The following is a 22487-nucleotide window of genomic DNA, read 5'->3' as shown; positions in this document are numbered from 1 at the left end:
TGAAGAAGTTCCCTTGTATTCCTAATTTCCTGAGAGTTCTTATCAGGCATTAATGTTGATTTGGACAATTTTTTCTACAGCTATTGAGGTGATGTTTCTTGTTTATTTTTTTTTCTCTTTTAGGTTTTCCTTTTTTAAAAGACTATTAGTATGGTAAATTTATTATCTAAAGTCTCCTTTATATACATTGTTGAATTTGATGTGCTAAAATTCTGTTAATGTTTACATCTATATTATTGCATAATAAATTGGAAAGTATTTCCTCCTTTTTGATTTTTTGAAAGATTTTTTTGTAAAATTAGTATTCTTTCTTCCTTAAATATTTGATAGAATTCATTAGTGAAGCCATCAAACCTTTCTTTGTGGGAAAGTTGGGGGTTTTTTTAACTACAAATTCAATGCTTTAAAAAAACTTCTGGACCACTTAGGGTTATGTGTTTCTTTGTGAGTCAGTTTTGCTAGTTTATGGCCTTAAAAGAAATTATTTCATCAAAGTTGTCAGATTTATTAGCATAAAGTTCTTAATAATATGTCCATATTATCCTTATGATATATGTAGAGTGTGTATTGATATCACCTCTCTCATTTCTGACATTAGTAATTTGTGTCTTTTTTATTTCCCCAAGATGCTAAACAATATTATTGACCAGCTTTTGGTTTTACCGACTTTCTCTCTTTTTCATCTTTCTATATTCTTTCTTCTGATTACTTTGGTTTTACTTCCATCTTTTATAAAGCTTTTTAAAGCTGAAATCATTTATAAATTGAAACCTGTTTTCTTTTCTAAGACATTTAATGCAATGAATTTCTCTCTAAGTGCTACTTTACCGACATCCCACAAGTTTTCATTACATTACTTTTAAATTTTTCATTCAGTTCAGCCTACTTACTAATTTCTCTTTTGATTTTTTTCTTTGACTCACAGGTTATTTAAAACCTTGTTATTTAGTTTCTGAGTGTTTTGAGATTTTTCCAGATGTCTTTCTGTCATCGATTTATAATACCTTTGTGGTTAGAGAACATTTTTTATATGGTTTGAGTTATTTTAAATGTATCGAGAATTGTTTTATGACCCAGATATGATCTGTCTTGGTAAATGTTCACTTAAAAAGAATATGTATTCTGCTGTTGTTTATGGAGTGTTATGTAAATATCAATTAAGTCAGATTGGTTGATAGTGTCATTAAAGTCTTCTGTATCCGTAATTGTTTTCATTCTGCTTGTTTTCTCAGTTACTGAGAGAGGGTGTTAAAGTCTCTGATTATAATTGTGGATTTTTCTATTTCTCCTCACAGTTCTATCAGTTTTTCCTTCATGTATTTTAAATCTCTGCTTTAGACACATTAACCTTAGGATCTTTGTGTTATTTTAATGATTTGATCCCTTTACTATTATCTTTTTTTTAAATGACCTTTCTTCAGCCCTGTTATATTCTTTATGGGTTTTTTTTTTCTGATCTATACCTTATCTGATGCTAATATAATCATTCCAGCTTTCTTTTGATTAAAATTATGGTATGTCCTTTTCCATCCTTGTACTGTTTTTATATTTAAAATTTTTTAATGTTTATTTTTGAGAGGGGGTGGAGTGTGCAAGAGCCAGAGAGGGACAGAGAGAGAGGAGGAACAGAGGATCTGGAGCAGGCTCTGCAACTGGAAGCAGAGAACCCGATGCGGGGCTCACACCCTTGAACAGTAGTGAGACCATGATACGAGTGGAAGTCTGAAGCTCACCGACTGAGCCACCAAGGCACCCCCTGTTTTTATATTTAAAGTAGGCTTTTTATAAGCCGCATTTAGGTGGATCTTGCTCTTTTTATTCAGTCTGATGATCTCTACCTTTTAATTTGTGTGTTTAGATTATTTACATTTGATGTGTTTATTGATATGGTTGAGTTTAAGGGCCATCTTATTATTTGTTTGCCATTTGTCCCATTTGTTTTACCCTTTCCTTCTGTTTCTGCCTTCTTTTAGATTATTTTTCACAAGCCATTTTGTCTCCTTTTTAACTTGTTAGCTATAACTCTTTACTGCATTTTTAGTAGTTGCTCTTGAGTTCATAATATATATCTTTGATTTATCACAGTCTAGTTTCAAGTGATAGTATACCTTTACTTACAGGGTAAGAAGCTTACAAAAATTCATTTCTACTACTTCCTTCTCAGCCTTTCCATTATCATTTTCATATATTTTGCTCCCATATATTATAAATCTCACAGTACAGTGTTACTATGTTTGCTTTAAACATTCAATTATATATTTAATGTTTTAATGTTTATTTAATTTTGAGAGAGAGACAGAGACAGAGCATGAGTGGAGGAGGAACAGAGCGAGAGGGAGACACAGAATCTGAATCAGACTCCAGGCTCTAAACTGTCAGCACAGAGCCCGACGCGGGGCTCGAACCCATAAACCATGAGATCATGACTTGAGCCAAAGTCGGACACTTAACTGACTGAGCCACCCAGGCGCCCCAACATTCAATTACATTTTAAAGGGACTCAATATTTTAAGTCTTTTATATTTACTCCCATAGTTAACATCTTCAGTGCTTTTCATTTCTTTGTGTCAGTCATCCAGATTTCCATATGATATTATTTTCCTCCTTCCTAAAAGATTTCTTTTAACATTGCTTATAGTACAGGTCTGTACTGAATTAATCACTTCCAGCTCTTGTGTCTAAGAAAATTCTTTATGTTGACCTTGTTTTTAAGGTATGTTCACTGGATATAAAATTCAAGATTGATGAATTCTTTTCTTTCAGTGTTTTCAAGATGTTGCTTCATTGTCTTCTCATATTATTTATAAGAGAGTTGCTGTCATCCTGATTTTTGTTCCTCTGTATATTATGTGGCTAAATTTCTGATGTTGCTTTTATGATTTTCTCTTTATCACTGGTTTTGAGCATTTGAATTATGATGTGCCTCGGTGTTATATTTTTCATGTTTCTTATGCTTGGGGTTCATTGAGCCTCTTAGATCTGTGAGTTTGTTTTTATCAAATTTGGGGAAATTTTGGTCATTTTTTCAAATATTTTTTCTGTCCTTCTCTCTTCTTACTGGGACTCAAATTACATGTATAAGAGGCTACTTAACGTTAACCCAGAACCCACTGATTTGTATTCTTTCTTCTTATTATTATTGTTTTTCTCTCTGCATTTCATCTTGAATAATTTCTGTTGGTGCACATTCAAGCCCACCAATTTGTTGTATCTTCTGTGTTTCTATTTGACATGCTTAGTGTTTCTTCTAGCTCCTAGACCATATGGACTACCATTATGAAAACTGTTTTAATATCCTTGTCTAATAATTCAATCATCTGTGTCATTTCTGAGTTGACTTCAATTGAGTGATTTCTCTCCTCATTATGCATTGTGTTTTCCTGCCCTTTTTTTTTTTTTTTTACATGCTTGGTTATTTTTGATTGGATGCCAGACACTGTGAATTTTATTTTGTTGGATTCTAGATATTTTTGCATCTCTATAAATATTCTTGAGCCTTCTTCTGGAATTTAGTTAAGTTACTGGAAACAGTTTGATTTTTTCAGGTCTTACACTGAAGTTTTGATAGGCAAGACCAGAATAGCATTTAGTCTAGGGCTAATTTTCCCCACCTCAAAGGCAAAATCCTATGAGTACTCTACTGATGCCCTGTGAATTATGAGGTTTTCCACTCTGGCTGGTGGGAACAGGAACCACACCCAGCCCTGTATAAGCTTTAAGAATTTTTCCCTCTCTGCCTTCTGAATGATTCTTTCCTCCGACTTCAATAATGTTGTATTCATGCATTGTTGATGCTCAGCTGCAGACTTCTGGGAAACCCTCTGTACATCTCCAGAGCTCTTTGTACAGCTCTCCTATCTTGATTACTCTGCCCTGTGAATGTTAGCCCCCAATTCTAACCCCTTTGGCCTCTCTAGACACTCCAGACCATCTCCTCAACTCAAGGAGACTGCTAGGCGCTGTGACCTGGCATTCTCTCCAGACAATAAACTGGAACGTTTATTTATTTGCCATCTCTCAGAGATCATTGTCACTTGTTGCCTGATTTCCAATGTATTAAAGCTCTTGTTTCATATATTTTGTCCAGTGTTTTTAGTGGTTTCAGGTGGAGGAGTACATTCAAGTCTGCTGATCCATCTTTCCGGAAGGGCCAGTCCTCATGACTTTATTGTTTGATTTGTGTTACAATGACTTTTAAAATAATAACAAATATAAAATTTTCCTCCTGTAAATTTTACGGTACCTTTGTATTGCTGATACCCTACTCTACATGCTTATTTTAGTGTGTCTATTGTGTACTTCAGCTATGAGAATAAGAAATGAAAAATGCCTCCAGTGATTTATACCTGGTTTACTGGGGAAAAATGATGATAGACTTGACATAAAAGAGGCTTGGTTGTAGAGAGAAGTGGATGTATTTGGATGAGTCAGATTAATGGGGAGCTGATGGCAGACTCTCCAAATGAAAGACTCCAGAGCTCCAGAGAGATAATGTAAGGATGCCTCTTGTAGATTTATAGACAAATGAGTTTGGGGAGACAAAGAAACAAAAAGTTTAGGAAAATAAAAATAGAGAAACTGGAAAGGAAGTTGAAAATTGTAGTCAACACGACCTGGTTATACAGTAAGTGGACTTTGAATTTGACACCTGTTTCTTCCCAACTAAGACTAAAAGAGAAATATGTTGTGTTCTGAATTTTTCATTATTTGATGATTAATTCTACAGATAATTTTTGTGTAGACATATTTTCTGAAATTAAGCAAATTGGGATATACGTGATGGGCCCATATATAGGGGACATTGATGAATATGGTGAATAATAGTTTCAGTGTCAAATTGCAAATAGCCAATGCTTCCAACATCTACTCAGAAATCAGAGGATGTGTAGTAATTTATATCTCAATGAAGATATTTTTTTGATGGAAAACTGAGGGAGTAAGACTCTATCTTCTGATATTTTAACATATTAAAGAGATTGAATTCGGGAAGTCTAGATAAATTGTTTTGCATTGGATTCTGATTGAATTGTTTGTTCTCATGAGTCCTACATTAGCCTTTGAGCTATATTGGGCAGTTTTGATCCAGTACTTATTAATAAACTTGTACTGAACTGCTGCTGTGTACACAACGGCACTCTGAGTACTACTGGATTATTCAAAACAGAAAATTATTCTACAGCCAGAAACACAGGCCTGCCCTCAAGGACCTGATGATACACACAGTTCAGAGCAAAAAAAAATGTGCACCTGCAACCACTGGAGAGCAATTTACCCAGAAGACCACATGTAAAACTGTACGATACAGGATACATATAAATGTTTCTCTCTTTTTTTTTTAATGTTTATTTAATTTTGAGTGAGAGAGACAGAGTGTGAACAGGGGAGGAGCAGAGAGAGAGGGAGACAGGGAATCTGAAGCAGACTCTAGGCTCTGAGCCGTCAGCACAGAGCCCGATGGGGCCTTGAACCCACAAACCGTGAAATCATGACCTGAGCTGAAGTCAGACACCTAACTGACTGAGCTACCCAGTTGCCCCAATACAGGATAAATATATAGAAGAAAGTCCAGCTTTAAGGATTAATATTTCAGGGGAAGCTTCTTGGAGGAATTTTCTTTTGAGTCTTAGAAATTATAGTGGAAAGGAACTAGAAATTGTTGAGGTTTCTTGGGATCAGGAAGTTGGCTGTGAGCATTGACATTGTTTATTCATTCATTTAATATATCTCTCGAGCATCTTTTGTAGCAGACACTAGCAATTGGAGTGCTCGAGAGCTTACATCTTAGTGGAGAGGCCAATGATAACCAATCATATAAATGAACAAGGGAAATAACTGATAGTGATAATTGCACAGCAAAGAACTAAATAAGAAGTGATAGTGGATAGGGATCAAGGGAGTTATTTTATTTTTATATTTTTTATTTAAATGTTTCTTTATTTTTAAGAGAGTGCAAGCAGAGAGAGGAGGACAGAGGATCCGAAGCAGGCTCTGTGCTGACAAATGTGGGGCTCCAACTCACAAGAGAACACGACTTGAGCTGAAGTCAGACACAACCGACTGAGCCACCCAGGTGCCGTGAGGGAGTTCCTTTAGACTAGATGGTCATCATAGTCCTCTCTGAGGAAATAATTTTCAAGCTGAGATCTGAATGACAAAAAGCAACTAGCTATGTGAAAAAAGAACAGAGGGAAAAGCATTCCATAGAGAGGAAGCAACTCAGGCAAAGGCCTAAAGGAGAAACCAGCTTAATGTATCCACAGAATAGAAAGAAGGCCTACCCAGCTGGCACACAGTGGATGAATAGAAGAGTAGTTGGAGGTAAGTTCTGAAAGCCAGACAGGTATTATGAAAATACATAGGGGAGTTCTATTGTTAGTTTCCTGAGGAACTCCACACTGTTTTCCAGAGGGCCTGTACCAGTTTACATTCCCACCAACAGTGGTGGGGGAAAGGGAGAGAGGCAAACCATGAGAGACTCTTGAATGCTGACAAAAACTGAGGACTGATGGATGTGGGGGGGAGGGGGGATGGGCATGGAGGAGGACACTTGTGGGGATGAGCACTGAGTGTTATGTGGAAACTAATTTGACAATAAACTATTTGTAAAAAAAAAAAAAAGAAAATACATAGGACATGGACATGCAGGTACTTTGGAAACAGGTTCAACTAAAACCAAGAAACTTATTATGCTTTAGGGTGACCTAGTTATTACTCTAGGCATGCTCCTTCAACAGATGTTACTGAGTACCTATTGTATGCTAGCAGCTGTGCTAGACAAATCAGCTACATGTGTATTGAGAACCAAGATGGAGACTAAGTTGTAGTTGGAGCTACAGCAAAGGGGCCTTGATAGGGAAGTTGATCAATTTAAATTTTTTTTTAATGTTTTATTTATTTTTAGGAGAGAGAGAGAGAGTGACAGTGTGAGCAGGGGAGGGTCAGAGAGAGAGGGAGTCACAGACTCTGAAACAGGCTCCAGGCTCTGAGCTGGCAGTCAGCAAAGAGCCCGACGCGGAGCTCGAACCCACGAACCGCGAGATCATGACCTAAGCGAAAGTCGGACGCTTAACCAACTAAGCCACCCAGGCGCCCCGGGAAGATGATCAATTTAAAAGGGATCCATGAATCAGTGGGTAGATCTTGAACATTTGTATTGGGAAGTTTGCATTTAAAATAGTAAGAGAAATGCACCATAGATCTTATACAATGACATTCGTGATAAAGATTATTGTAGAAGTGGTGAATAGGATAAAGTGGAAGCCAGAGAAATTAGAAGCAGAGAGACCAGCTGGAAGAGTGTTGAAATAACACAGGTGTGAAGCACCAGACAAGATTATTGGCAGTATAAGCAAGTGTTAGACAAGGGCCCAGGAGTTCAACAGGTATTCTCTCTCTCAGCTTATTAAGTGATATACAATTTATGTCTCCTGTTTTATTACCATCGTCCTGTGTATTTGGTAGAACTGAGTCAACATTCATCATCTTTTAACCAGTTCTTTATGTATCAGTCTTTTCTTTTAGTGCTAAGTACACTCTAAATAGCATTTTTTCATAAAATTTACTGCACTGCACAAAAATATGTTTCAAAAAGTAATAGACAGTGATTAGAAATATCGAGTATTTGTACAAGTTCATTTCAGCCTCTTTGTCTGCAGATTATAGTATTTGTAGTCTTTCATGAGAGACCCCAAGCTAAAACCACTCAGCGAAGCCATACTTGAATTCTGAACCAAAGAAATTATGAAATATAATACATGTTTGTTGTTGTTTAAGCCACTAAGTTTGAGATAGTTGCTTCTACAACAATAAATAACTAATCCATGCCATTTGCCCTCAAGCTGCAACCTTCTTTCACTGTGGACAAGGTGTGCTTCCATGCCCTTTAACCCTTTGCCCAGCCATTTGACTTGCTTTGGCCAATAGGAGGCCCTCTTGGATCTCTGCCATCACTATGAGAAAAATATGTTCTGGATAACTTGCTGGTCCAAGAAGAATGAGAAACACTTGGAACAGAGCCTCTCCAGCCAACCTAGAAATGTGCAGTGAAAAGCAGAGCCACCAGTCTAGATTAGATGAATCCTGGCTGATCCACAGACACATACACAAATGATTACTGTTTGAAGCCACTGAGTTGGGGGTAGTGTTACCAGTAACAAATTGGAGTCAGAAGGAGTCAGGGAATCTATGGGGTCGTAGAGATCTAGGCCAACCCTATCACTAGGGTTCTGATTAGAGCAGTTGACTTGAGGCTTTTAGCCTGAGGACCAAGCCCTGCCTTCCAGGGCTAGGAACTGCTAAGTAACCGCAATGTCAACCCTCCCTGGGCTAGAGAGAGCAGAGGTTTGGTACCTGGAACTTCAGGAAAGCCCTATCAGGGCTGTTTGTGAAGCATCTACAGTGTTTTTTTGGTGCTTTTTTAAAAGTTTTTATCGTTTATCAATCCTTATGAGAAATCTGCACAATCACTGCAGATAAAGTCACTGCAGAATCTCTTCCTTCTTTTTGCCAACACTTCTTTGGCCTTCGCAGCCCCCTTGACTTTCTTCAGTTTGTTCTTGTGTTCCTTTCACTGTTTGCACTAAGTCTTTTTTCTTTTTTTCTTTTTCTTTATTCCCATACAGACCACATCTTACTCGTGTGTATTTGGGTTCATGAATTGTAAATCATGTTGATTTACATAAATCAAACCAGTTGTCTTACTGCCACCAAAATGAGCTTTGAATCCAAATACAGAGGTGGCATCCAGTGTGCTCTTCCACATTTTAGCAAGTTCTCCTAAATTTCTTAGTTACCATTGCCTTCCTAGGATGAAGGACATCAGGGACCTTTTGTTTCCACTGAAGTAGTTGGTTGGTCATAAACTTCTTCATTGTGATAGTTACCGTCCTGAAGGCATTCATCCTCAGACAGCCTGAGAGGAATACAGGGGTTTTTATGGAATCATCATTGTGCACTGTACAAACAGAAATACGGAATAATGTGGAAAATCCAGGGTTTTGTAATCTGTTCCCATAAAAATGGATGGAGGTGGGCAAGGGAGGTTAACTAGAGAGAGAGAAAATCAGTGAGTTTGAGTTCAAAGAAGCTAATTAAGCTTTTCAAGTGGAAGGTAATTCATATTGGAAGTTTTCTTTTGTAGATTAGAAATAGGAAAACTTTATTTTCCTTTCTGTGGAGTTAAAACTATCCTGTGTGCGTGTGTGTGTGTGTGTGAGTGAGTGAGTGTGTAAAAACTATCTTTAAAAGAAAACATGTATTTTAAGAGATTTAAAAGTGAAATGGTGAGTGCTGTATAAAAGCATTAAGATACTCTGGGGTATATTTCATTGCTACATTTACTCACAACCTGTCCCTCACATTGTACCCAAGGCATGTATTAACGAGCTAATAAAATATGCCATGTCATGTTTTATTGTTTGCTAGGCATCTGTTCAAGCTTATATCACTCACATATCTAAGACTTTGAAGATGCTAGTGGAGGTGATAATAAATATCTATAATTTTGCTAACATCCTTTTTTCATAAAGTAGACACAGTCTTAAATCATTCATTGCAAATAAAAATGTTGAATTTATTCAGAATTAAAGGCTATTGAGAGTGGTTTAATTTTTTTTATTATGAAATGTATCAGTCATACAAGAGTATACATGATAGATATACATAAAGAATAATAATAAAAGTACCCATCATCACAGTAGTACTGTATATATATTTTAATCCACAAAATGTTTTTATTTAAAGGAAATAGCAGCAAATGTATTGTGAAGTAAATATATTAGAATCAAATGTAGGAGATGGGGTGCCTGGGTGGCTCAGTCGGCTAAGCATCCAATTTCAGCTCAGGTCATGATCTCATGATGCATGAGTTCAAGCTCCACATTGGGCTCTGTGCTGACAGCTCAGAGCCTGGAGCCTGCTTCAGATTCTGTATCTTCCTCTCTTTCTACCTCTCCCCACTCACACTCCATCTCTCCCTCTCCTAAAAATAAATAAGCATTTTTAAAAAATCAAATGTAAGAGTATTAGGTTAGATATATAGAGGTATAAGAAGTGAAGTTTAATACAGATACAGAGAAGACAGAAAAGCTATTGGTGTCTGAGAAAACTTAGTACATATGATGGTCCTTTCAATTAAATAGACCCTCAAGTTTAAAGTGGGTCTGGTTGGTGAACAATTTCATTTGTTCAGTGTTTAAATTGAATTTGTACACCATTTAGAGGTACTCCAGGTCACTCACTGATAGCTATCATAGCAAAGCATCTTAAAAGGCAGTTTATTTGCCTGAGAGATAAAATGTGACTATTAAGCATGTAAATTGTTTAATAGAATACCATTCTGATCACAAGATAAGAATAGACCTTTCAGAAAATGAAGCCCAAGCCTTCAATTATCATCTGCCTATATGCCAGTGAGGTTCAATTTATATCTACATCCCAGACCACTCCTGAGCTCTAAAGCTAAATATTTTCCTGCTTATTCAGTATTTCTTCTTGGAGCTCTCACAGGCATGAGAGACTCTGTACATATAAAACTAAATATATGATCTTCCATTTCCCTCCAAACCCACTCCAAACCACTTTTCCTCCAAACCACTGTTTATCCCGATTCTCAGGGTCAGAAACATAGGAGTCATTCTTAATACTTTCGCCACTCACAACGCTTACTTACCCCCATGGCTGCTCTACTCCATCTTCTGTGTTGTCACCTTAGCCAGAAGCATAACTGAAAGGAAGCAAAGAAAGCAGTTGCTCTCCTGAGCACTCTTCAAAAGTAGAGTGTGGTAGTTTCAAAAGAAAAATGGCCACAATTTTTTTTTACTTTCATCCCATCATCTCCCATGGAGTAGTGAAGATCTGTGTCCCTTTCCCTTGAATCTCAGTGGGCTTGTGAGAGCCTGAACCAATAAAGTACTGTAGAAATAACACTACGTGACTTCTCGGGTTCTTAGAATGTTTGCTGTCTTGAAACACTCCGCCTGGTCCCTCTCTGAGCTCAACCTGCTCCACCACCCTGCTGTCAGAAGTCACGTGAGTAGACCACAGGGAGGCACTCCAGTCCTCAGTCCCAGAAGAGCCTCACTGAGGTGTGTATGGGTAAATAAGCTATCTTATTAGAAGCGGATCTCTGGTGTTTTGGCTGTTCCAGCCCCTAGCCAGTCAGATCATCCCCAGCTTTTCAACTTTTCCTGAGTGAGGCCCCAGGAATCTTGTAGCCGAGACCACCCTCTCTCTTTCTGAATTCCTGACTCACAGAATCTTTGGGCATAATAAAATACCTGTGGTGTTTATGCCACTAAGGTTTTGGGTAGATTGTTATGCAGAAGTAGATAATCAGAATATAGATCTTTTCAACATTTTTTAAGGCAGTATGTTAGCATGATGGTTGTTAAGACTGCTGAAAAGATACAGGGAGGGACAGTGTAACATTTATTTTTTTTGAAGACAGAGACAGAGCATGAGTGGGGGGAGGGGCAGAGAGAATCTGAAGCAGGCTCCAGGCTCCGACCTGTCAGCCCAGAGCCCAATGTGGGGCTCAAACCCACGAACTATGAGATCATGACCTGAGCTGAAGTCGGATGCTTACCCAACTGAGCCACTCTGACGCCCAAGGGACAGAGTAAATATGCTTTCAAAACATCAGTGATTGAATCCTAAAATTTACCCAGAAGGTGGTTATGTTAGCTTGACCTGCTGTAATAAAATAGCATAGACTGGATGGCTTAAATACCAAAATTTATTTTTGCAGAGTTCTGGAGTCTAGAAGTTTGAGGTGAAGTTTCTGGCCAATTTGGTTTCTCATGAGAGCTCTTTTGCTAAGAAGCAGGTGGCCACCTTCTCTCTGTATCCCCACATGGGGGAGAGAGAGCCAGGCAAGGTCTCTGGTATCTTTTAAGAGCACTAAGCATCAGATCAGGGCCCGCTCCTTATGACTTCATTTAGCCTTAATTACTTCTTTAAATATAGCCACAGTGGCGGTAAAGGGTTCAGCACATGAAATTTTGCAGGGATCCATCCGATCCATAATAGTAGTCAGGAGCAGGACCTTGTTTATGTCCTCACACCCCACCATGCATGGCACAGGCTACAGCCTGGCTTTACCCTACACATTCACCCTTGTGTTAGAACCTGGCTGCCCACTGTGTGTGACCCATGATGCCGTCATCTCATATCTGAGCTACTCTGGTAACTTCTCCTTCATCTCCCTGTATACAGTCCCCTTCATCTTCTAGTCTTTTCTCCACCCTACCAGGGATCTCAGAATGCTAATCTGTTGATTCTGTGCCTGTGCTCTGTGTCACTGGAGGAAGTACATCCCATCATTCTTGGGATAAAGACCAAAATCCTAAAAGTGACCCTGCGTAGTCTGACCCCAGTCTATTCCTCCAGCCAGACCTTGTACCACTTGTTCTCACCCTCACGGTCTGCATATCAGCCCTGATAGCCCTCTCTGACTTTTCAGACATGCCATTCTCCTTTGTGTGTACAATCCTTAGAGCCTAGAGCATGAATCTTCATCTTCTTTGCTATTTACCCCTTATTCATCCTTCCTATATCATCTTGAGTATCACTTCTTCAGGGAAACCATCCCCCAAAGCCCCAGTTTTTTGATTACATGCTTTCATAGAAGTATGTTCATCTCCCCCATTGGAAGTATCTAAGTTTATAGTTAAGTATTTGTCTGGTTATCTGATATATGGTTTCCTCACTAGATTATAATAAGTACAAGGACTCTGGTTTCGCTCACTGGCATGATCACCTGGAACAATGTTTTGTACCAAAAAGACACTCAGTAAATCTTTAACAAATGAATAAATGAATAAATACAAATAGACAGTCAATTTCATTGACTGTCTATTTGTACAGACTTCCCACTTCTTACCCATTACATTCGTAAGTAAAACAATAATTCTACTGAATGGCAAGGCAGTCTCAAACTTGGCTGGTCCTTGTGCACATCAGAAGAACCATTCTAAGGCACCTGGTGGGATCTGTCAGTACAGCATGTGAATCTTGATCTCTGGGTCAAGAGTTTGAGCTCCATGTTGGGTGTAGAGCTTCCTTTAAAAAATAGGGAGGGGGGTGCCTGAGTGGCTCAGTCGGTAGAGCATCCGACTTCAGCTCAGGTCATGATCTCACAGTTCATGGGTTTGAGCCCTGCGTCAGGCTCTGTGCCGAATGCTTGCTCAGAGCCTGGAGTATACTTCGGATTCTGTATCTCCCTCTCTCTCTTTCTCTGCCCCTCCCCTGCTCGTGTTCTGTCTCTCTCTCTCAAAAATAAACATTTTTTAAAAATGTTTAAGTGCTTTACATTTTAAAAGGAGAAGAACCTTTCTTTAAAACAACTTGGCAGAAAGTTTACAGAGGCTTTAAAATATTCCAACCCACAAATTTTAATCAGACTCCATCTCTAGTAGCCAGGCTCCAAGATAGGTTCCAGTGAGCCCACCTCCTGATATCCTGCATAATTCCTTTCTATACTGTCCTAGGTTGGTCTGTGTGATAAACAGCATTCAGTTGATATGATGGCATGTCACTTTGAAGATCAGGAAAGATTGTGAAGCTTTCTCTGGAATGTGTTCTCACTCTCTCCCACTCTTTTGTATTACTTAGTTTGGGGGAAGCCAGTGGCCATGTCATGTGAGCAGCCCTATGGAGTGGCTGATGTGGCAAGGAACTAACAACTAGTACGAAAAGCCACCTGAGTAAGTTTAGGAGTGGAGTCTCTAGCTCCTCTATATTGCTCCAGCCGCAGCTATCAGCTTGAGTATACCTCATGAAAAGCCCTGAGCCAGAACCAGCCAGCTAAGCTATTCCTGGAACTCCTGACCCTCAGAAACTATAAGATAATAAATGTCTGCTGTTTTAAGATGCTATGTTTTGGGATAATTTGTTATGTAGCAATAAATAACTAATACACCATCCAAAGCAGATTTCACCCTAAAATGTTTCAGTAGTTTGTTAACGTTGGCATGTGTAGACTTTGTATAGCGTGAACATTTTTCATTAAGGGACAAATTCGTTGGAATGCTTTCAGCTGCAAAAAATGGAAAATCCAATTAAATAGTTAAAAAAGTAAGGTAGTCTATTTTACTCTAACCAAACGTGCTGAGGTAGTCGGGCATCAGGCAGTTAACATGACAACTCCATCATATCAAGGTTTACTGTCTCTGCTCTGCCTCTTAGTGTCCAATTTATTATCAGGCTGGTGGCAATTTGGGTGTATTTCTCCAAGACAGAGCGGCCTCCAGGGGAAGCAGTTGCAAGTTCCACCTGAGTCTCTCTCTAGGAGCCTCTTCATAGACTCCCTCACTGCTGTATCTCATTACCTAGAATTACCCACTTGCCCCTTCCTAAATGAATCATTGGCAAGTGTTCCATGAAACGGAGATATATGCAAAACCACCTCAGAAGGTGAGAGGAGCTATTAGATCAAAGAAAAGACAGACACAGTCTGTCACAGTTTGACGAGAAATGGCTTATTAAAGGGACTTATGGACAGAAGCATGTCTTGGGCAGCAGCAAAATACAACCCCACCTCCCTTGAGACCTGCTTTTATAGCCTAGGGGCCGGGAGTACATACTAGGGAACCACCAAGAGGAGAATGTTTAAGGACAGGTGTATGTCAGAGTGCCTGGGTGGCTTGGTTAAGCATCTGACTTCAGCTCAGGTCATGATCTCGCAATTCATGAGTTTGAGCCCTGCATCAGGCTCTGTGGTGACAGTGCAGAGCCTGGAGCCTGCACTGGATTCTGTGTCTCCTTCTCTATTTGATCCTTTTCTGCTCCACTCTGTCTCTCTCAAAAAAAAAAAAAAAAAAAAAAATAGGTATGTGTCATAGTCATATCTCCAGGGAAGATCAAGGGTGTTATGCCCTGAGGGTGTACTTAAGAGTGTGGTTAAAGAAAAAAAAAAAAAAAGGAAAGAATGTGGGAGGAGAAGGGATTAGAAGGGGTTATGCTCAAGGAAGTTCAGGTCCTAGAACCATCATCGCTTCTCGGCCTTTTGGCTAAGATCAAGTGCAGGTCCTAGAACCATCATCATGGCCACTTTGTCCAAAAGGGCATTAGTCTGTTCACATACCAGAGCAGTGAGTACCCAAACAAAATTAGGCCTTGTTAGTAAGGAGGGAGAGGGGAGTAGATCCTAGCTAAGCAGCATCTTGTCCATAGTAGGGAGCTATCTTGTTTCACTTTTTGAACAGCTCATCTTGTTTTGCCTCTCAGCCTCCATTAGCTACCACTTTAGCTCATCTGCTCACCTACCTATAGCACTTCACCCCTTACTGGATCTTCAGTTATTTCCCCTCCTGTCTAAACTGCCTCTGGAGCAACCCATCTAAATTGCACATGTAATCATATCTTTTCCTGCTAAAAACAGTTTCCTAGCACCTAAATGATAAGATCCAAACCTCTAGGCGTCTTGCCTTCCTGACTAGTCTCATCCTTCACCTACCTCTCCCACCATATGCTTCAACAATATGGAACTAATATTGATGCCCCAAAGTTATCCTCTGTGTCATCTTCCTGGCTAATTTCAGTTTATTATTCAGACCCGAACTCAACTCTAACTGTCCTCTCACCGAAGCCGTCTTTAATCTTTCTTAATAGAGGTGTTCACTCCCTTCTCTATACTATAAGCATAGGTCCTTTTGCACATACCAAACTACTTTCTGTTGACTGTGTTTCTCCCCTGCTGAACTTCTAATGGTCAAGAAGTAATGCCTAACTAATTTTCAGATCCACAGTGCTTGGCATGTAGTAGCACACAGAAATATCAGTTAACTGAATCTACTGCACATTTGCATGGGACAGCAAACACTGGCATATGCTGTGCATTTCAAAACAGGCCGCATTTCCCCTTGGTGTCCAGTCTGTTCATCGCAAAGAATTATTCAGTATTCCCTACTGCCCCCCACTGTACAACCCATCCGAAGACTATCTGCTGCCCTCTAGCTGTTCAGAGCTTCCCCCTTCCCAAGGATGCCACCTGCTGAAGGATTTGTGCTCTAAAATAGTCTTCCCGTCTCCATCCTGACCCCTTTTCGGCTTGGTCAGTCCCATACATCTCAGCAACAAGTGACTAGTGGGGAGGGCAGGAAGGGACTAGCTGGTTATAAACCAAAGAATTCTCAATTTTTAAATTCCCTAGTAATTTTCTCTCTAATTTCTGAGTAAAGTTTTAAAAACTTTTTATTCTATAGAAACATTTTTAAAAAAATAGAATTCAGTTATACACATGTATCAGATCTTACTAGTTTCTCTCCCATGATTTACAAAGATACAAAGCTTCCCAATACTACTCTACTCTTTCCCATGTGATTGGATTATAAATCTGAGCAAATTACTTTATCCCATTAGGTGAATCTGTTAAAATATTATACTTTTTTTCTTCCCTGGGGATTCCTGAAAAAATACTTGTGATATCTGCTGTTTCTAATCTCATTACTCATCTTATGCTCTAGACCCTTGGATTTCTTCAATGGGTATTATTAAAAGACTTAATTTATAGGTTGAAAATATTTTTTGATACATAGACAAAACATGTCATTCATTCTTAAATACAGCCTACTTTTTCAGCTATAAAAGTTTTGCATATACTTCTATTATGTATTAAGCAAAATAGAATCCAGTTGCTATAGGTCTGAGACCCATCTCTGCTTAGTCTCTGACTAGTGTCTGATTTGGATCAAAATATCATCTTCAAACCTCCTTGCCTTTTAAATGGGAATAATGATAATTGGGATTTTTGAGAGCTAATAGTGAATGTGCAAGGGCCATCACTTAGCTAGTTCCCAGGAAATACTAGATTTCATTCTCTCCCTTGCTTTCTTCTTATCCCTAAATTTAGAGGGACTTTATTGAAAATTTCCCAGTAAACTCTTTTGGCTCGTATTTAGCTTCTCAAAATAGCTGAAAACAGCAACTCAAAGCAAACATTTAAAATGGTGAAATGTGTCATTAGAGGGATCTGGTCTTTCATTAAACCCAAATTTATGCTGCGTTTATAAAGATAGTGGCTCAGAATATGTATCAGAAGTAGGAAGCATGAAAAATAGAATATTTGCACACTTTCTTTAAAGTGTTTTTATCTTGACAGGCAGCCAGTTTCTGAATCTTCCAAACTCTTCTTTTCTGGTGATGTGAAAGGTAGGAGTTCGACTTGGCAAGTTCTAGATGGGGCTTTGTCATTCTCCTGCATCAGTTAATTTACTTTTGTTCTGTGGCCGTGGACTAGACCTTTAATCCCAACCAGCCCCTTTATAAATACGCTGTGGTCTCCTGTGAATATTTATGTACCAATGTATTGCTTTCATCAGGAAAGCAACCCAGAGTACGCCTCCAGACAATTCAGTTAGCAGACAGCATATTATCTCTGAGCAAAACCACCAGTGCCCCTATCTCAGGCAAACATCATCTTGCAAGCTTCAGTTGTGTGTGTGTGTGTGTGTGTGTGTGTGTGTGTGTGTGTGTGTGTGTGTGTGTGATTGAACCAGCCTTACTTGAGTGAAAAGGTGAATAAGAGACCTGCATTTTTTAAGTTAATGTACTTTTGTCTGACAGTCATTCAATAGGCACATTGGCATATATTACCTTTATGGAAAAAAGGAAATCCCATCAAAAGTAAATATTCATTCACTGTATCTTCCTTTTATAGATAATAAATCTTTAGTAAAAACTGCACATATGTAATTGATGCTATAAGAATATCTAAATCTCATTTACTCTTGACTACATTCATTCATTTCACACCAATTCTATATCTCTGATGTGTGAAGATACTGATTTGAATGTGGTTATCAAACCAGTTTCTTGGTATTTTATGGATTTATTTTTCCTTTGTAACAGAGCATGGTCTTTTAATATATACATGGCAAGCTGATGGAAATGAATGGAGGGATTTGTTTCACTTGTAACCAAGTTCACAATGTATAATAATTTAATGTTCATGGAATAAATTTTCTGATTAACTTAGAAACATTAACTTATGCTCTTATTAACTTAGGTAGTAGATTTCTAAGGACTATAAGTTGTTTTATGGTTTACTGAATTTTCAAGTTTTTTTTCAGTGATCAGGTATCACTTGCATAATTTAAAATGTGGAAATAATAAAACATCTTAAGCACACTAAATAAAATATAATGAGCCAAACTGAATCTTTTATTGGAAATCCTGCAAAAATTATTCTGAAATAGAATTATATTGGTTTATCTATATATTTATATCCATATACAGATATATTTATCCACGTCATCCACTGTGAGCTTCTTGAGGACAGACTTTTTTTTCTAATTTCTTTTTTAGTTTATTTTCTGAGAGAGAGAGCGAGCAGGGTAAGGGCAAAGAGAAAGGAAGAGAGAGAATCCTAAGTAGGCTCCATACTGTCAGCGCAGAGCCCGATGTGGGGCTCAAACCCACAAACCATGAGACCATAACCCAAGCTGAAATCAAGAGTCAGATGCCCAACCAACTGGGCCACCCCAGCACCCTGAGGACAGACTATTTATTAATCCTTATGTCTATATTGCTTTGCAGAAAACCTGACCCAAAGGAGAACCTAAATAGTGTTTGTTGTGTGAATAAATGAAGATGGTATACCAACCACAAAAAGTTAATTGAGAGTCATATAAGTTTTTTAAATAACAATTTAAGTATGATACTAAGAAATGTAAAATATTACTCATTCATTTTTTTCTTTTTTAAGAACTTTATTGAGCTGTATTTTACATATCATAAATCAACCCATTTCTAGCCTAAAATTCAGTGATTTTTTTTTAGCAACTGTATCAAGTTGTACAACCATCACCATGAATCAGTTTTAGAACATTTTCACACATATCCTCATAAGGTCCCTCATGCCCGTTTACAGCTCCCACCCCCAGCCTAGGCAACCACTAATCCACATTTCATATAAGTGGAGTCATTCGATGTCTGGCCTTTTGTGCCTGCCTTCTGTTACTTAGCTTAATGTTTCTGAGATTCATCTACCACATAGCATCTGTCAGTAGTTGCTTCTCTTTTGTTGCTGAATAGCATTCTTGTATGAATATATCCATCATTTGCTTTTAAAAAATTTTTAGGGTCACCTGGATGGTTCAGTCAGTTGAGCATCTGACTCTTGATTTCAGCTCAGGTCATGATCTCAAGGTCATTAGATCGAATCCCATATTGGGCTCCACACTGAACATGGAGCCTGCTTAAGACTCTCTCTTTCTCCCTCTACCCCTCTCCCCCACTTACATGCTCACTTTCTCTCTCTAAAATTAAAAAAAAAATTAACAGATAAGCATGATTCTGTTCATTTAGTGAACATTTGTTGGAGATTAAATATGGCCTAAGTGATTAAAAGTATATAAAGATGCCTAAGACAGGGTCCAACCTAATCAAGAAAAGACAAAAAAGTATACAACTCAGAAAGAATAAGTGCTGTATTGTAATATAAGTAAAGTGAATTTAGTCTGAAGAGAAAAGTATTTGTGGGAGTATTTGAGAATGTTTCTCAAATAGGTGATATTTGAATGGGATATGTTCAGTGTAATAGGCAGGGGATAGGAGGAGATGATATTCTTTTTAAAGGGAATAATATTTTTAAATTCACACAAGTGTGAAAGTATATATTTTATTCAAGAAACAGCAGATTGTTCTGTGTCTTTGGAATGCAGGCCTCAAAGGGGATATTTTGGGTAGGAGATGGGGCTAGATGTATTGCTTGGTACCAAAAAGGAGTGCCTTAAATGCTATGCTGAAGTTCATCTTGATTCTATGAGTGGTAGTGAGGCATTCAAGAATTGTTTCAATTCTGTATTATTTCCAAATTAAGACAGGAAGGTAGAAATGAGAGAAAGATACCAAAAGAAAGAAAGATTCAGCAAATATTTATTGCACACCTAATGCACTACATTGAATGCTGATGATTCAGCAGAGGGCAAGATGTGGCCAACATCCTAGTGAAGGAGATAGGCAGTAAACCATTAAACCAATACCTATGTGAAGAGTTTAGTAGTATCAAGGAAAAAATATTTAAAGCAGAGTAAGGAAGACAGGAAATGATGGAGTGGGAGGTAGACTATTCAAGAGGAGTTAAAATTTGAGCAGAGACCCCAAAGTAATGAGGCACCGAGCCCTGGAAACATCTGGGGAGAGTGCATGACTGCAAATAGCAAGTTCAGAGACCTCAGAAGAGCAGGCCTGCAGTGTTAGAGAAATAGCACAAAGGCCAATGTAACCTGTCTGCTTTAAGTTGTAAAAGGATTGCCCTCGCAGCTGGGTGAACAATAGACTGTAAACCTTGTATGTATTTCATTTCACATGTGCGTGGGCTTATATGTAGGGTTAATTCCTGGAAGTAGGATTTCTGAGTCACAGGGCAAATACACTTGTAATTTTCATGGGTAAATTGTGAAATTTCCATCCAGTCTGTGCTTCCACTAGCCATGCTCGAGAGGCCCGTTTCTTCACAGCCTTACCAACACTTAGTAAAGCTTTGAAGAGGTAGGAATTTTCTTTAATAGTCAGAAGCCCCCAAATCAGGATGTCATTAAGGTTGCTTTCCTTCTGGAGGCTCTAGGAGAGATCCATTTTGTTATCTTTTCTAATTTGTGCCTTCATTCCTCAGCTCTTGACCCCAGCCTCCATATTCCAGTTCAAGAGCTTAGCATCTTCCTGCCCTGTCTCCTTCTGTCATCACTTCTCCTGTCTGACCCAGACCCTGCTGCTTTCCTCTTACAAGGGTCCTTGTGATTACCTTATGCCCACCCAGTTAATCTGGGATAACCCCTCCATCGCCACATCCTGAATTCAGTCAATCTGGAGAGTACCTTTTGCCATGTTAAGGTCACATTTGGGGAGAGGGGCTGTGACGACACAGACACGCTTAGCCTACCACAGATTTTGTCATTTGTCCGTGATAGAAAATGCGAATACTTTGGGGCCCCAGGGTGACTCAGTCTGTTAAGCGTATGACTCTTGACTTCAGCTCAGGTCATGATCTCCCAGTTTGTGAGCTTGAGCCCCAAGTCGGGCTGTGTGCTGACACCACAGATCCTGCTTGGTATTCTCTCTCTCCCTTTCTCTTTGTCCCTCCCTGCACACGTGTGTTCTCTCTGTCTCAAAATAATTAAACTTTAAAAAACAATTTTTAATCTTTAAAAAAAAGGAAATGCAAATGCTTTCCCTCATTGTCCTTTGTCTTCTAACATCACTTACGGTTTTGTGGTTGTTTTACTTTTGTTTTTGCCTTTGGAGTTTATCCTGATAAATGGTGTAAATGCAGATCCGGCTATTGGTTGGTTTTGCGCTTTTTTTTTTTCCCCAGATAGCTATTCAATTGTAGCAGCAACATTTACTGAAAAGTCCAGGTTTTCCTACAAGTTAGCAAATCTTTTGTATATAGTTTGATTTCTGGACTTTCTATTTGGTCCAATTTTCTTTCTGTCTAAAAAATACACATTTTTTAAAATTACAAAGGCTTTGTAGTATAATACATGATATCTTTATAGTTATACCATCTGGTAGGGCTAGACATCTATCCATGTCTCCAACTCCCCTCTCCTCTTCCTCCCCCAACCGTACACAGAGCTCTTCTTGTTCATGGTTTTCCTGCCTACTTTTATTATGTTTGTTGCATGTGAACTTTAGAATCAGCTTGCCTGGTTTCAGGAGGGAAAAAAGGTCTTTTCAGTTTAATTGGAGTAAACTTTATGAGGTTAGACTATACTGTCTTTAAATATGATATGTTTTTATATTCGTTCAAGTAACTTCTGTTCCTTCACTAGTATTTTAGCAATTTATTTGTATCAATTTTTTACATTTCTCAGTCTATTCCCAGCTTTTTAATCTTTCTTTTCAATAGATAGAATGGAAGAAAAGATCCTGTTTATAATACTTTCTTATTACTTTTTATGCATGAAAGTTATGGTTAATACATTTATCATATTAATTATAAGTTATATTAATTTTATATTTATATGCTGCTACTTTATTGAATTAGCTGCTTGTTTATAGTAGTTTGTAGTTGAGTCTCCTAGTTTTTCCCAATGGACAATTACATGGTATTCAAATAGTGATAGTTAAAATCTTCCTTTCTTAATATTTATACATCTCTTTTTGCCTCTTCTTTACACTATTGAATAACAGTGGTGTGCATCTGTCTTATTCCTGCCTTTATTAGGAAAGACTCCTGTTCCTTAATAAAGTATTTACAGACTTTGGGACTCACACACACACACACACACACACACACACACACACACATCATATTAAAGAATTATACATCTGTTCCTCTTTTATTTAGGTTTTTCTTTTTCCCATCAAGAATAGGAGTTGAATTTTGTCAAATGCTTATTTAGTATGTATGGAGAGATAATATGGATTCAATCTTCAGTTTATCAATATGGTATATTAACTTTGCACATGTAAAAAATATATTCTTAAATTCCCAAAACTAAATATGTTATTATTCATACTTAATGCTTTATAAAGCACTTTAT

The 22487-nt window shown here is 38.2% G+C and overlaps 1 protein-coding gene and 1 long non-coding RNA gene across 4 annotated transcripts in view; one reads left to right on the top strand and one right to left on the bottom strand.

Annotated features, from left to right (window-relative positions):
- Positions 1 to 22487, top strand: part of PDSS2 (decaprenyl diphosphate synthase subunit 2) — a 260551-nt gene that overhangs the window by 191443 nt on the left and 46621 nt on the right. The gene's annotated exons all lie outside the window — the stretch shown is intronic.
- Positions 9699 to 22487, bottom strand: part of LOC144244647 (uncharacterized) — a 63029-nt gene continuing 50240 nt past the window's right edge. The window contains exons 2-3 of the long non-coding RNA XR_013339012.1: positions 10670 to 10723; positions 9699 to 9979 (exon numbers count right to left, since the gene is read on the bottom strand). This is a non-coding gene — a long non-coding RNA (uncharacterized LOC144244647). The remainder of the gene's footprint in view (positions 9980 to 10669; positions 10724 to 22487) is intronic.

The sequence above is a fragment of the Crocuta crocuta genome, unplaced genomic scaffold, assembly GCF_008692635.1.
Source record: "Crocuta crocuta isolate KB4526 unplaced genomic scaffold, BGI_CrCroc_1.0 scaffold147, whole genome shotgun sequence".
NCBI lineage: Eukaryota > Metazoa > Chordata > Mammalia > Carnivora > Hyaenidae > Crocuta > Crocuta crocuta.
Note: the sequence above shows the minus strand (reverse complement) of the source record. Positions and strands in the feature narration are given on the sequence as shown.